The 15,469-nt window shown below is 40.6% G+C and overlaps 1 protein-coding gene across 2 annotated transcripts in view; it reads right to left on the reverse strand.

Moving 5' to 3' along the window:
• Nucleotides 1-15,469, reverse strand: part of cstpp1 (centriolar satellite-associated tubulin polyglutamylase complex regulator 1) — a 327,290-nt gene that overhangs the window by 49,344 nt on the left and 262,477 nt on the right. The gene's annotated exons all lie outside the window — the stretch shown is intronic.

Here is a 15,469-nt window from a genome sequence, read left to right on the forward strand (position 1 = left end):
CACCCTTACAGCACGGACTCTTGGGAACCACAGAATTTGTTCCTGTTTGCTTATACGTTTCACCCATATTACTTATGGAAAACTGTCTACTTTCACTGCACTGTCCAAGCACACCAATGTCTTTATTTCCTTGGAAGGCTAAGGAAATTCGCCACGTCCAAAATGACTCTTTCCAATTCTTATAAATGCACCACACAAAGCATCCTATCTGGCTGCATCATAGTGTGGTATGGCAACTGTTCTGCCCAAGACAGCAATAAACTACAGAGTGTTGTGTACACAGTCCAGTCCATCACGCAAACTAGACTTCCATCCATTGACTCCATCTACACTTCCCACAGGAATGCAACCAACATAAAGAAAGATCTCTTCCAACCTTGTTATACTGTTTTCCACCTTCTTCCATTGGGCAGAAGATACAAAGGTTTGAAAACATGTACCAACAGATTCAAGAACAGCTTCTTCCCCAATGTTATCCGACTTTTGAACGGACCTCTCAACTATTGATCTCTCTTTGCACCTTCTATGTAGTTGTAACACTGTATTTTGCATACTGTTCTATTACTTTCATGTATATGATATACCTGAATAGCACATATAACTGTATGTGCTTTTCACTGTACTCAGAATCTGATAATAATAAATCAAATCAAATCTATTTGTGAATGGAAGTGTGCATGTTTGGATTTTACAAAGGTATAGGTTAAGTTTACTGATTAGTAGTTAATCCATTTGCCTTTAAGGGATAAATTTACTATAATAAATAAGTCAGAAACAAAAACTCAGGGTCACCGTACCTGAAACATCCATCTGACTTCTTTTCACAGATACTGCCAGATCTGCTGAGCTTTTCCAGCAACTTCTGTTTTGTTTTTGATTTACAGCATCCGCAGTTCTTTTGGTTTTTATAATAAGTAAGTCATTTTCTCCATGTTTATTGACAAAATCTGTTCTGAGTTTTGTTTATCTTACATAATGGTCAATGTCAGGTAAATGAAGCAGCTGAGTGATTAAATTGATGACTGAGGATTATTGGGACTTGATTTCCAGCACATGTTTTTCTTCAATGTCATGACATTTATTTTGCTCTTGTGAAACACCTTGGCATATTTCGTTCCATTAAACCCATAACTTAAGGAAGAGCTTGGGATCAAAACCCAAATTTTTCCTCCAAGTTACACATCATCCTGAGTGGAACTCTATTTCAGTTCAACACATATCTCTACCATGTTGTGTCAAATCAATTTTATTGTAATTATACAGCTCCTCCTTGAGACCTTTACTACCTGCTTGATGTTCTGTAATTGTGATGTAAGTTATGTGATTTGACCGATTATTCATAATGCTGGATTTCAAAACAGTGCCATATTAGAGTTGGTTACTTCAGTGAAGTTTTTTTAGAAAAAGAAATCAGGTCAGGCAGTCCTTCTGGAACAATGGTCTGATCCAGAATGTGTTAGAGAGCAGCCAACTGTGGACACCTAGAGTGCGAATACAATGAGATGTTTATACTGTAGGGTTTACAACAGGTAGTGCCTGATTTCCACTCAAAATAATGTGATGGACAGAGTGCAATTTATGTAAATTATTTTTATAAGCTTTGGTTTCAAACTAATGGCCAATGGATTTTTTTTTGTAAATGGGTATAAACATTATTTAGTCTTTTCTGAAACTTGATATGTAACAGACAGCAGGTGATTGCAAGCCTCCTGGATTGTTAATGGAGAGGTCTTTTGTTAATGTGTGAATTCACAGCCAGAGAGATTAAACATTAAGATATTATTTTAAGCATAAAAATGTTTTGAATTTAAAAAATCAGTTCAAAAGCTTTTGGAATCAATTCAAAGGATACCTGACTGAAGTCAGATTCAATAGTTTTCCTTAAAAAAAAAGGTGTCTATATACAGCTGTAAAAGAAATAAACTATAAAAGCATGGGTACTGCAGATGCTGGAATCTGAAACATACGCAAAATGTTCTGGAGAAACCCAGCAGGTCTGGCAGCATCTGTGGTGAGAGAAACAGAGTTAATGTTGTGAACTTGGTAATACCCTTCATCAGAAGCAGTTTTTTAAAACATTGATCTATCAGGTCAGATTTCATTCTGGGACTGGTCTTGTCCGGTTGTAATATCAGCTGGGATCACAACAATAATCAAGAATTGATCTTAATTTAAAAAACCCAAGAATTGAAATCTTTTTGGATAGTTTAAAGGCAACCTGGTTGGGGTCAGAAATCAAAATAGTTTCTCTCCAACAGAGACTTTTTTCATTGCAGTTAAGGAAATAATTTAACTGAGCAGAGTTTTTGTTTATGGACCTTCCAGACCAAAGAGTTTGACTCAAAATCTGCTGTGAATTATAAGTTTTAAGTTCTCAGCTTTGTATTCATGTAAGGAATCTCCACAGTTCACAGAAACTAGGGAAAATTTGTGGAACTTAAGGATTTGATATAGAGGTGTAACTCTACTGGATTTGAGTCACGGGATAAAATAGTGGAGGAAAACTAGAGTTCAAACCTTTTATCTTGAGTTTTGTAAGATCTTTTTGGATCCTATATCCGTAAAATCTAGTTTGTTGTTTTTTGTTTGCCTCTTTTATTGTAATAAACTTATGATCCATTATTAAAAATTCTCCACAGCCTCATATGACTATTGTTTAGTGACTGGCAGCCATGCTAACTAAATTTTTAAAAAAGCTATCAAGCCAGATTCTGGATTCTGACTTTGTCCTGTTGAACCATCAGTTGGGACCATAACAATTATAAAGCTGATAAAAATGAATGGCTTTATTAAAAGCTTCCTTCTTACTGATGAGGCTTCAGGTAAAAACAATAACCGCAGATGCTGGAAACCAGATTCTGGAGTAGAATAGTGCTGGAAAAGCACAGCATTCAGGCAGCATCTGAGGAGCAAGAAAATCGACATTTCGGGCAAAAGCCCTTCATCAGGAATACAGGCAGAGTGCCCGCAGGATGGAGAGATAAATGAGAGGAGGGTGGGGGTGGGGAGAAAGTAGCATAGAGTACAATAGGTGGGTGGGGGTGGGGATGAAGGTGATAGGTCAGAGAGGACGGTGGAGTGGATAGGTGGAAAAGAAGATAGGCAGGTAGGACAGATCATGGGGACGGTGCTGAGCTGGAAGTTTGGAACTGGGGTGAGGTGGGGGAAGGGGAAATGAGGAAACTGGTGAAGTCCACATTGATGCCCTGGGGTTGAAGTGTTTCAAGGCAGAAGATGAGGCGTTCTTCCACCAAGTGTTGGGTGGTGAGGGAGCGGCGGTGAAGGAGGCCCAGGACCTCCATGTCCTTAGCAGAGTGGGAGGGGGAGTTGAAATGTTGGGCCACAGGGCGGTGTGGTTGATTGGTGTGGGTGTCCCAGAGATGTTCCCTAAAGCACTCTGCTAGGATGCGTCCAGTCTCCCCAATGTAGAGGAGACCGCATCGGGAGCAACAGATACAATAAATGACATTGGTGGATGTGCAGGTAAAACTTTGATGGATGTGGAAGGCTCCTTTAGGGCCTTGGATGGAGGTGAGGGAGGAGGTGGGGGTGCAGGTTTTGCAATTCCTGCGGTGGCAATGGAAGGTGCCAGGATGGGAGGGTGGGTTATTGGGGGTGTGGACCTCACCAGGTAGTCATGGAACCAATCCACACTCAATAACCTGCTGAGAAAATTCTGCTCACATTTTAACAACATGACAAATTATGGCACAGCAGGTGCAACAATCCACAACATTCTAAACGATTAATTAAACAACACATGATAAACAAAAAGGGCAATTTACTTCATCTCTCAATGTTAAGTGATATTATAAAAATTTCCAGGAACAAGATCCACATCCTCCCCTAAATCTAGTCAGTTCTTCCTTTGAACAAACCCTATCTACGTACCACGTTTTGTTGAAATCTATTTCTAAAATATATATTATTTACGGACAAACTGACTATCAGACAGAGGTGATAACCTTACCTCTACCCACTTCCAGTGGTCAAGCTGACTATGAATTCACTATTTTGGGAAGCATACAGGACAGTAATACAATTTCAGGTCACAGTGGCTCAGTGGTTAGCACTGCTGCCTCATAGTGCTGGATCTGATTCCACCGTTGGGTGACTGTCTGTATGGAGTTTACACTCCCCATGTCTACGTGGGTTTCTGTTGCATGCTCAGGTTTCCTGCTACAGTCCAAAGAAGTGCAGGTAAGGTTAGGTGGATTGGCCATGCTATATTGCGCATTGTGCCCACGGATGTTCTGGCTAGATGGACTAGTCATGAGAAATGCAAGCTTAGGGGGTGGGTCTGGGTGGGATGTTCTTTGGAGGATTGATGTGGACCCAATGGGCTGAATGGCCTGAGGGATTCTAATGTCATATTACATTAGCCTCGAAATACCATATGAGTGGATTGTTATGAAACACTTAAGCCTAAGTTGCCCAAAACTCACAGTCCTAACAGTAGTCCGCAACCACAGAGTAAGGAAACCGACCAAAGAACTAACCACATCTTTAAAAAGCATTACAAATTTTGAAAGAAAGACAGTCGTTTCCTAATGGTTTTGTCTAACTTTGATAACTTCAAAGGGAGACTTTGTACCTTTATGTGCAGCTGTTAAATTGGAACATCTGAAGGGTAATGAACTGTTTCCTCCTGCTCATCTCAGGAAAGCAGACAGGCCTGCTATTTACTGTTCATTTTCACAGACAAATGTCTCTGAATAGCAGAGAAAGCCTGCATGATTTATGTATTTCCAGAAGTGGTATGAAGAAGAAGGATTAGGTACACAGATCCTCTTGCAATCGATTGCTTCAGCCTTGCTAGTTTGCCTGATCCTCAGTTTTGCCTCTTTTCATGGTGCCCAACACTGTCTCTTCCAAGTGGGTTAAAAATGTATGTTTGTCCAACTCCAGCCCTAAGCTACTGCCTGCAGTCACTTTCATCTGTTAAAAACATCAGAGTGGAGTGTGTCCAGCAATATATGTGTAACTGGTATGGTTGAATAGCTGCCAATGACCTGTGAGTACAAAGATTGTGTGAGAGTAAGATCAAGCATTTGATTTGTAGGCTCATGTACTGATTGATAAAGATTGTTTGTAGGTGGATGGAGTATGGGGCTATGGATAGTATATTGAATTGAGCAATGGACAAGGCTAGTGGTGCAGTTGGTAAAATGTGCCATTTGGAAGTGAACTCACTAACTGTGACAATTGTGTTAGTTTGTTCAACTTCTGGCAGCGCTTCCATGTTCATGGAGTAACACTACTGTCACTTCCTCTCACTGCGTATAGATAGACTTCTCCTACCCCAATCGATACAGACCAACTCAACTTTTTATCTCTTCCACCAACATCTACACATTGCAGTGCCTGAAAAGTTTGTGTGTACTCCCTCGCAAATTATTACTCAAAGCATCAGAGCACAATACAGTTTCCAATGGAAAAGTTAAGAAGTACCTGTCACCACTCCTTGAAGCCTGCAATGAATTTCTGTTTTGAAAGGTGCAATCTGCCTTTAATACTAGCAATTTGCAATATTGGGTTCACTACTGATGCATGCATTCAATGCACATAGTGGATGACACTAACTAAAAACATCAGTCATTCAGTCGGCAACACAAATCTACTGTTCTGTCTGTAGTGCAATGAATGGATGTGGGTTAATTGCAAACTATATCTTCCATCTCCGTTTCGAGGGGTTAAATAATTTCTGAGGAGCAGGAGAATTGATGTTTCGGGTATAAGCTCTTCATCAGGGTCTGATGAAGGGCATATGTCCAAAACGTTGATTCGCCTACTCCTTGGATGCTGCCTGACCAGTTGTACTTTTCCAGCACCACACTCGATTGTGATCTCTAGCATCTGCAGTCCTCACTTTCTCTTGGTTAAATAATTTCTGCCTATAAGATTCAGTCTTATAAATATAGCACATAAAATAAGAGCAAGAAGGCTATGATAAATCTATACAAGATGCAAGGTCACAGTTGGAAGACTGTGGGAGTTCATGATGGATTAACTTTCAATTTCAATGGAACAGTAATTAGATCATTGCAGATATAACTAGACAGGAGGGCTCTTGGGGCACAGTGATGGAGTTCCTGCCTCCTGGGCTAGGAGCTCTAGGTTCAAGTCTCAGCCGTCACTAACATGTGTCATAAGATACCTGAACAGGTTGATTAAAAGTATCTAAAGTCACATGGAGAACACAGTGGTCAGTGAACCCATGGGAATAAGCTTTTACATCTGCCAAAACTGGAGATCCAGCCTGAAATTATGAAGTCAGAAGTCACACAATACCAGGTTATAATCCAACAGGTTCATTAAAAATCACAAGCTGTCAGAGCGCTGCTCCTTCATCAGGTGAAGAGGCAGTGCTCCAAGAGTTTGTGGTTTCAAATAAACCTGTTGGACTATAACCTGGTGCTGTGTGACTTCTGACTTTGTCCACCCCATTCCAACAATGACATTTCCATATCATTGAATTATGAAGAGCCACTGGGAAAATTAGAGTCACATGCATTGGAACACTGAGCAAAATGCAATAGAAGTGTTCAAGTTATTAAAGGGATCGAAGGAAGCTAAGTCGCAAAAGATTACATGAAGTGATTGACACATTAGTAATGGAAATAAAGAAACATACGGATAAGCATAAATAATGGAACTAGAAGCATAAAGAGGAGCTTACACAGAGTTAGTTATGTTAAGAATTATAAGAATATCATCAACAAATGGCCAGTGCAGCTGTTTCTCTTAATTTATTTCTCCAGGCGATGTGGCATTGTTGACAAAGCTGGTATTCATTGCCACCCCTAAATGCCTTGAATTGAGTGACTTGGCAGGCAGTTTCAACAAGAGGAGAAAGTGAGGACTGCAGATGCTGGAGATCAGAGCTGAAAATGTGTTGCTGGAAAAGCGCAGCAGGTCAGGAGCATCCAAGGAACAGGAGAATCGACGTTTCGGGCGTAAGCCCTTCTTCAGGAAGTTTCAACAAGAGCCAACCATATTGCTGTTGGTCTGTATTTACATGTAGGCCAGACGATACAAATCTTACTAAAGTAGATTTAGTAAAAGGAGACTGGTGGATTGCTTTAACACCCCAAGCTAATGGATCATCAGACATTCTTTAACAATGTCAAGTGATGCCATTCAAGGTAAAAAAAAACTGCTTCAGCCATTTTTCACAGATTGACCAATCAAATGGTTGCCAGTATTCCTAACTATGTAGAAATGATATACTGGTTTAGAGTAACACCCAGAAGAACCCCTTGAAACAATTAAAGGTTCAATTTAGAAAATTACAATTAGCTAATTTAGTGATAAGCTTTGGGAAAGGTGAGTTTACAAAAGTGCAGGTTTTTATAGAGGGTGTAACACCAGTATCACCTAACTGGTATACTCTTCATGACAATGCCTCTACCAATCCGAATCCACTTGTCAACCAATCAGCAATCTATTTCGGAGGCCTCCAAAATGTCCACCTTCTTCCTCATCAGATGATACCCAACCTCAGCAGTTGACAGGGCCCTCAGCATGTCCGGCCCATCTCCTGCACCTCAGCCCTCACCCTCCCCCTTCCCTCCCACAACAGCAAGAGGGTCCCCTCATCCTCAACTATCATTCCGCCAGCATCCACATCCAAAGGGTCATTAGCAGCCATTTCCACTGTCTCCAGCAGGTTGCCACCACATATTCCCCCTCCCCTCCCTTGTCAGCATTTTGTAGGGACTGTTCCCTCCAGGACAGGTCTGTCTACGTCTCCACCACACCCAACCTTCCCCTGTAACCGCAGAAGGTATAATACCTGCCTGCTTACTCCCTCCCTCTTCACTACCCAAGGTCCCAACGCAACTTCCAGTGAAGTAGCAATTTACCTACACTTCATTCAATCTAAGTACTCACTGCTCACAAAGTGGTCTCCTCCACACTGGGAAGACAAAACACAGACTGGATGACTGCTTTGCAGAACACCTACATTCCGTACTCAAAAATGACCCTGAGCTTCCGGTTGCATTTCATTTCAACATCCTACCCTGTTCCCTGGTCAATATCTCTGTCTCAGACTGCTGCAGTGCTCCATTGAAGTTCAGCACAAGCCAGAAGAACAGCACCTCAATTTCCGCTTGGGAAGTCTGCCACCCTCTGGACTCAATATCGAGTTCAATAATTTTAGGGTCTTCTCCCATCTCCTTACCCTAACCCCTACACAGCAGGTCCTGTCATCACATAAACCACTACCACACACTACCCATTGGGAGCCACTAATGATTCCCATTAGCAGCTATTCATTCTCCCAGGTTGACCTTTTCCCATTCCTCTGTATGTTTTTCTCTGTATCCGAGCTCCATTTCCACCTTTTTGTTCACTCTTTCTCCTTCCCCCAACCCTTTCTCTAGCATATCTATCAATCTTTTCCTAGCTACAATCATTTCTGAAGAATTGGACCTGAAACATTAATTCGAAAGGAGGATAAAAGAACATGCAGTTTAAAAATCCTTAAAGTCTCCTTATGTGTTAGATTAGATCATATTCATTCAATCTTTTATTAGTAATGGTTGCAAATATTATGAATATTTTTGAGGTCATGGTGAAGGGATGTTTCTCCAATTTGCTTTCTCACCAGGTTGTGTCCTTTGAGAAAGATGCTGCAAAACCCACAGAATTTTTCCAGCAATTTCTGTTTTTGTTTCAAATTTCCAGCATCTGCAGTCCTTTTTTTTAAGTTTTAGCAATCTATACTTATAGTGTATAAAATGAGTGTTTTCCCTTTAGATTGATCATCCTTGTGAACTTTCCAGATGAATAAACCTTGAATAAACGTATATTCTTCAGCAATATTCAGATCAATAGAATTTTGAAAAATAAATGACCACCATAGCCGCCTCGTTCAGCAATCTGGGATGTAGATCATTCAGACCTGGATTTGTCAACTTACAGTCATTTTAATATCTCCAATACTACATTTTTACTAATACTAATTTCCTTCAGTTTGTTATGACAAGGAATGAATCAGGTCTTTTCAACCCCCTCAACTGCCTGTAAAAAAATTTTAAATTCTTTTTAACACGTTGCTATACTTTACTCAAATAAAATACTGTTCACCAGTTCACCGGAATGAATCAAGGAACCAAATACAAGGTTCTCATGGGTGAAAGGAAGAACAATTTTATTGCTCTTCAACTTCAAGAAAAGTAATAAAGGTGCAATATCAAACATATTCACAATCACAAGTACAAGTTTTAAAAGAGGGAGAGTACCCAGTACTAAAGGAGGATAAAAGAACACGCAGTTTAAAAATCCTGAAAGTCTCCTTATGTGTTAGATTAGATCATATTCATTCAATCTTGTATCAGTAATGGTTGCAAATATTATGAATGTTTTTAAGGTCATGGTGAAGGGATGTTTCTCCAATTTGCTTTCTCACCAGGTTGTGTCCTTTGAGAAAGATCGAGAGAAAACAGGGAAAGACAGGGCAAGCCTTCTCCAGTTCCAGTTATAAATCCATCTTTCTCTCTGCTGCTCTGCCAAAGTAGTGACTTGAAATTGAGCTCATTTGAGTGTTCTAATCTCTGGGCTCATTTTTCGGAATTAGGTAATTATCAGGTGACCTTTCATCTTCAACACATAAATCTTATCTGTAAAGATGTAAAGCAAACAGGAGATGTAGATCTGAGGTTCAAAGCTTTTTGAAAATGTCAGTTTCAGTTCAGACTGTCTTTGTTTATCTCACATAAGTTTCATAAAGCTGACCTAGTCTGTCATCAGTTGATTGCTGTGGCCATTTTAAGTCAGTGATTTTCCTTTTGTGAAATCATTTTAGTGAGTGAAGGTCCTAATTAAAATCTGTTAGAAATTGGGGTCCCAATAAGAAATAAGAAAGGGATGATCACCTTATTGGGATTGTAATGTAGACCTCCTAACAGTTAGAGGGAAATTGAGAAACAAACTTGTAAGAAGATCTCAGCTATCTGTAAGAATAATAGGGTGGTTATGGTAGGGGATTTTCACTTTCCAAGCATAGACTGGGACTGCCATAGTGTTAAGGATTTAGATGGAGAGGAATTTGTTAAGTGTGCACAAGACAATTTTCTGATTCAGTATGTGGATGTACCTACTAGAGAAGGTGCAAAACTTGACCTACTCTTGGGACATAAGGCAGGGCAGGTGACTGAGGTGTCAGTGGGGGAGCACTTTGGGGCCAGCGACCATAATTCTATTAGATTTAAAATGGTGATGGAAAAGGATAGACCAGATCTAAAATTTGAAGTTCTAAATTGGAGAAAGGCCAATTTTGATGGTATTAGGCAAGAATGTTTGAATGCTGATTGGGGGCAGATATTCGCAGGTAAAGGGACAGCTGGAAAATGGGAAGCTTTCAGAAATGAGATAACAAGAATCCAGAGAAAGTATATTCCCGTTAGGGTGAAAGGAAAGGCTGGTAGGTATAGAAAATGCTGGATGACTAAAGAAATTGAGGATTTGGTTAAGAAAAAGAAGGAAGCATATATAAGGTATAGACAGGATAGATCGAGTGAATCCTTAGAAGAGTATAAAGAAAGTAAGAATATACTTAAGAGGGAAATCAGGAGGGCAAAAAGGGGACGTGAGATAGATTTGGCAAATAGAATTAAGGAGAATCCAAAGGGTTTTTACAAATACATTAAGGACAAAAGGGTAACTAGGGAGACAATAGGGCCCCTCAAAGATCAGCAAGGCGGCCTTTGTGTGGAGCCACAGAAAATGGGGGAGATACTAAACGAATATTTTGCATCAGTATTTACTGTGGAAAAGGATATGGATGATATAGACTGTTGGGAAATTGATGGTGACATCTTGCAAAATGTCCATATTACAGAGGAGAAAGTGCTGGATGTCTTGAAACGGGTAAAGGTGGATAAATCCCCAGGACCTGATCAGGTGTACCCGAGAACTCTGTGGGAAGCTAGAGAAGTGATTGCTGGGCTTCTTGCTGAGATATTTGTATCATCAATAGTCACAGGTGAAGTGCCGGAAGACTGGAGGTTGGCGAACGCGGTGTCACTGTTTAAGAAAGGTGGTAAGGGCAAGCCAGGGAACTATAGACCGGTGAGCCTGACCTCAGTAGTGGGCAAGTTGTTGGAGGGAATCCTGAGGGACAGGATGTACAGGTATTTGGAAAGGCAAGGACTGATTAGGAACAGTCAACATGGCTCTGTGCGTGGGAAATCATGTCTCACAAACTTGATTGAGTTTTTTGAAGAAGTAACAAAGAGGATTGATGAGGGCAGAGCAGCAGATGTGATCTATGTGGACAAAGTTCCCCATGGGAGACTGGTTAGCAAGGTTAGATCTCACGGAATACAGGGAGACCTAGCCATTTGACTACAGATCTGGCTCAAGGGTAGAAGACAGAGGGTGGTGGTGGTGGGTTGTTTTTCAGATTGGAGGCCTGTGACCAGTGGAGTGCCACAAGGATCGGTGCTGGGTCCTATACTTTTTGTCATTTACATAAAAGATTTGGATGTGAGCGTAAGAGGTACAGTTGGTACGTTTGCAGATGACACCAAAATTGGAGGTGTAGTGGACAGCAAAGAGGGTTCCTCAGATTACAACAGGATCTTGACCAGATGGGTCAGTGGTCTGAGAAGTGGCAGATGGAGTTTAATTCAGATAAATGCAAGTTGCTGCATTTTGGGAAAGCAAATCTTAGCAGGACTTATACACTTAATGGTAAGGTCCTAGGGAGTGTTGCTGAACAAAGAGACCTTGGAGTGCAGGTTCATAGCTCCTTGAAAGTGGAGTCGCAGGTAGATAGGATAGTGAAGAAGGCGTTTGGTATGCTTTCATTTATTGGTCAGAGTATTGAGTACAGGACTTGGGAGGTCATGTTGCGGCTGTACAGGATACTGGTTAGGCCACTGCTGGAATATTGCGTGAAATTCTGGTCTCCTTCCTATTGGAAAGATGTTGTGAAACTTGAAAGGGTTCAGAAAAGATTTACAAGGATGTTGCCAGGGTTGGAGGATTTGAGCTATAGGGAGAGGCTGAACAGGCTGTGGCTGTTTTCCCTGGAGTGTTGGAGGCTGAGGGGTGACCTTATAGAGGTTTACAAAATTATGAGGGGCATGGATAGGATAAATAGACAAAGTCTTTTCCCTGGGGTCAGGGAGTCCAGAAGTAGAGGGCATAGGTTTAGGGTGAGAGGGGAAAGATATAAAAGAGACCTAAGGGGCAACTTTTTCACACAGATGATGGTACGTGTATGGAATGAGCTGCCAGAGGAAGTGGTGGTGGCTGGTACAATTGCAACATTTAAGAGGCATTTGGTTGGGGATGTGAATGGGAAAGGTTTGGAGGGATATGGGCCGGGTGCTGGCGAGTGGGATTAGATTGGGTTGGGATATCTGGTCAGCATGGACGGGTTGGACCAAAAGGACTGTTTCCATGCTGTACATCTCTATGACTCTATGACTCTTTAAAACATTAAATTTTGTAGTATTTCTGGTCGGATCTGAATTGAAAATGTTTTATAAAACTGCCGCTACAGCAGGTATCTTCTTTGTCCAAACATAAACCTTTAACAAACAAGGACAAAATGAAGGTGTCAGTAAAGGCCACCAGGATCACTGAAAGCCATTATAGTCCATGAAAGTTATGTCACAGAACTATTTGGTGCTATGTGTACCCTATATCAATGCAATGTTCATTGACTAGGAGAATTCAAATAGGCAATTGACATTGCATGAGCTCAAGAAACACAGTACATCAACTGGTACCAGGGTTAGGGGACAGTTCTCATCAGGTGGCCATGCTCACTAAGCAGTTATGTTCTTCAGATGGAAGATAGACAAAAAGAAACAAGTAGGGAGATCCTTTTGTAAGCCACGGATGACTGATTTTTTGGGTTTCTATGTCTTAAAGGAATATATAGTTGTCATAAACAGTTTAAGAGTTTTTTAAATACTATCTATTATATTGTTCCAACATGTAATATTTTGTAAATTCCACTTTGGAAATAGAACCAGTCTGACTCAAGATTGGGATACAGACAGACTCTGACCTCACACATTTAATGCATTGTCTGAGCTAAGATGCCATTACAGAAGGAATACAATGTTAATAAATGTGAAGTACTATATTTTGATAGGATTAACAGTAAAAACAATTATTACTTGAGTGGTAAAAAGTTGCAGCGTGTTGCTATGCAGAGGGACCTGGGTATCCTTGTGCATGAATCACAGAGGGTTGGTCTGCAGGTACAACAAGTAATTAGGAAGACAAATGGATTTTGTCCTTCATTGCTAAAGGAGTTGAGTTTAAAAGCAGAGAGATAATCTTGTAGCTGTACAAGATGTTGGTGAGGCCACACCTGGAGTACTGTGTGCAGCTTTGGTCTCCTTTCTTGAGAAAGGATGTACTGGCACTGGAGGGGGTGCAGAGGAGGTTCACCAAGTTGATTCAGGAGTTGAGGGGGTTGGCTTATGAGGAGAGACTGAATAGATGGGGATTATATTCATTGGAATTTAGAAAAATTAATTTTATAGAAACATATAAAATTATGAAGGGAATCAATAAAATAGAAGCAGCGAGGATGTTTCCTCTGGCAGGTAAAACTAGGACAATATGGCATAGCCTCAAGATTGGAGGGAGCAGATTTAGGACCGAATTGAGAAGGAACTTCTTCACCCAGAGGGTTGTTAATTTATGGAATTTCTTACCCAGGGAAGGAATTGATGCTACTTCAATAAATACTTTTAAAGCTAAGGTAGATTTTTCTTTGAAAAATAAAGGAATTAAGGGATCCAGTGAGAATGCGGGTAAGTGGAGCTGAGTTCATCAAAAGATTAGCCATGGTCTTATTAAGTGGCAGAGCAGGCTCGAAGGGCCAGACAGCCTACGCCTGCTCCTAGTTCTTATGCTCTTAGGTTCTTTTGTTGAAAACCTTAAGTTATCTTGAGAAGATGACTTAAAAGAAGTTCTTGGATTTATATATTAATGTACCAAAACTTGCAACCCATTCTAAAAAATGAAACACTTAACAATCCAGGTTTGTTCAATATATCATTTCAGTTGCATGACACTGTAATCTTTTGCTATAAATTCTGTGTCTTATGATCTTACAGTCCACAACCACCTGATGAAGGAGCAGTGCTCTGAAAGCTAGTGCTTCCAAATAAACCAGTTGGACTATAACCTGGTGTTGTGTGAATTTTAACTTTGTCCACCCAGTCCAACACCGGCTCTTCCACATCCTGTCTGTTATTACACCTTCCATATATTTCAGCAATCCACCTCATACCTTCACAGTTTCCTTTCTTCAGATTTAAGCCCCTGGTTTTGGATTGAATGACTTTATTCTCAAACTTTATGGATAATTCTAATATATTATGGTCACTCCTCCATAAAGATTATTTTACATGAAGATTAGTCCCTTCTCATTCATATTAGAGTTTTAAAAAGCCTGCTTCCATTTGGTCCTCAATATAATGTTCAAAAAAATCACCTTGTACACATATACCAAGAATTTATTCCACAGCATAAATATTGATTAGATTTGCCCAGCATATAAGATTGACATCCTCCATGATGATAACATTAATCTTGTTACATGAGCTGCTGATTTATACAGTACCTGAAATTTCCATACTGTTTGGTAGCCTATCAAGAACAGCTACCAATGTGCTGAAACTTGCTGCTTCTTAACTCCATTCAAACAGATCCTACAATCTTGTTCATTTAATCTGAGGTCCACTTGCACAAATGTCCTAATTGTGGGCAGCCAGAACACTCTCTGATGACTGACTCTGTGACTTTGGCAGAGACATGATATCTGGATAGATTGAAGAATTTCCCTCCTACTGTACATAATGTTGACAATTGCAGGATTGTCTCTAGCGGCTTCCTTAAGTATTGCAATAAAAAGGATATTGGAGAGTCTGAAATTTACATCCAACCAGCCTATGTAGAGGCAAGCATGAAATTGCAGCCTGTATGGAGTGCCACCTATGCCAAATTGGCAACATCTGATTTGTCCAGGATAGGCTGCAGATGGCAAAGCTGCAGACATTTCTCTTAGCACCAACAATAACAACATGATTGGATAGTTCGGTGGATATCCATGACAATTTCACTGAACTCTCCAGCTATGAGAGAATCCATAGAAGATGAAGTCTCCGATACCTTGAACATACTGGATAACACGGACTCTGCTACCACCCAGAACATTAGTGATCAAAAGAATATCTCTGAAAGCATGGGACCACTTTAAAAGTTGCTATGGACTCGTTGGCTGTCAAAAAAACATAAAACAAGGTGGGATGGTGGTTCAGTGGTTAGCACTGTTATCTCACAGTGCCAGGGACCCAGGTTCGATTCCAACCCCAGGCGACTCATTCGCATGTCTGTGTGGGTTTCCTCCACGTGCTCTGGTTACCTCCCACAGTCCAAAGGTGTGCAGGTTAGGTGAATTGGCCATGTTAAATTGCCCACAGTGTCCAGG

This window comes from Chiloscyllium punctatum, chromosome 22 (assembly GCF_047496795.1).
Source record: "Chiloscyllium punctatum isolate Juve2018m chromosome 22, sChiPun1.3, whole genome shotgun sequence".
Taxonomy (NCBI): Eukaryota; Metazoa; Chordata; class Chondrichthyes; order Orectolobiformes; family Hemiscylliidae; genus Chiloscyllium; species Chiloscyllium punctatum.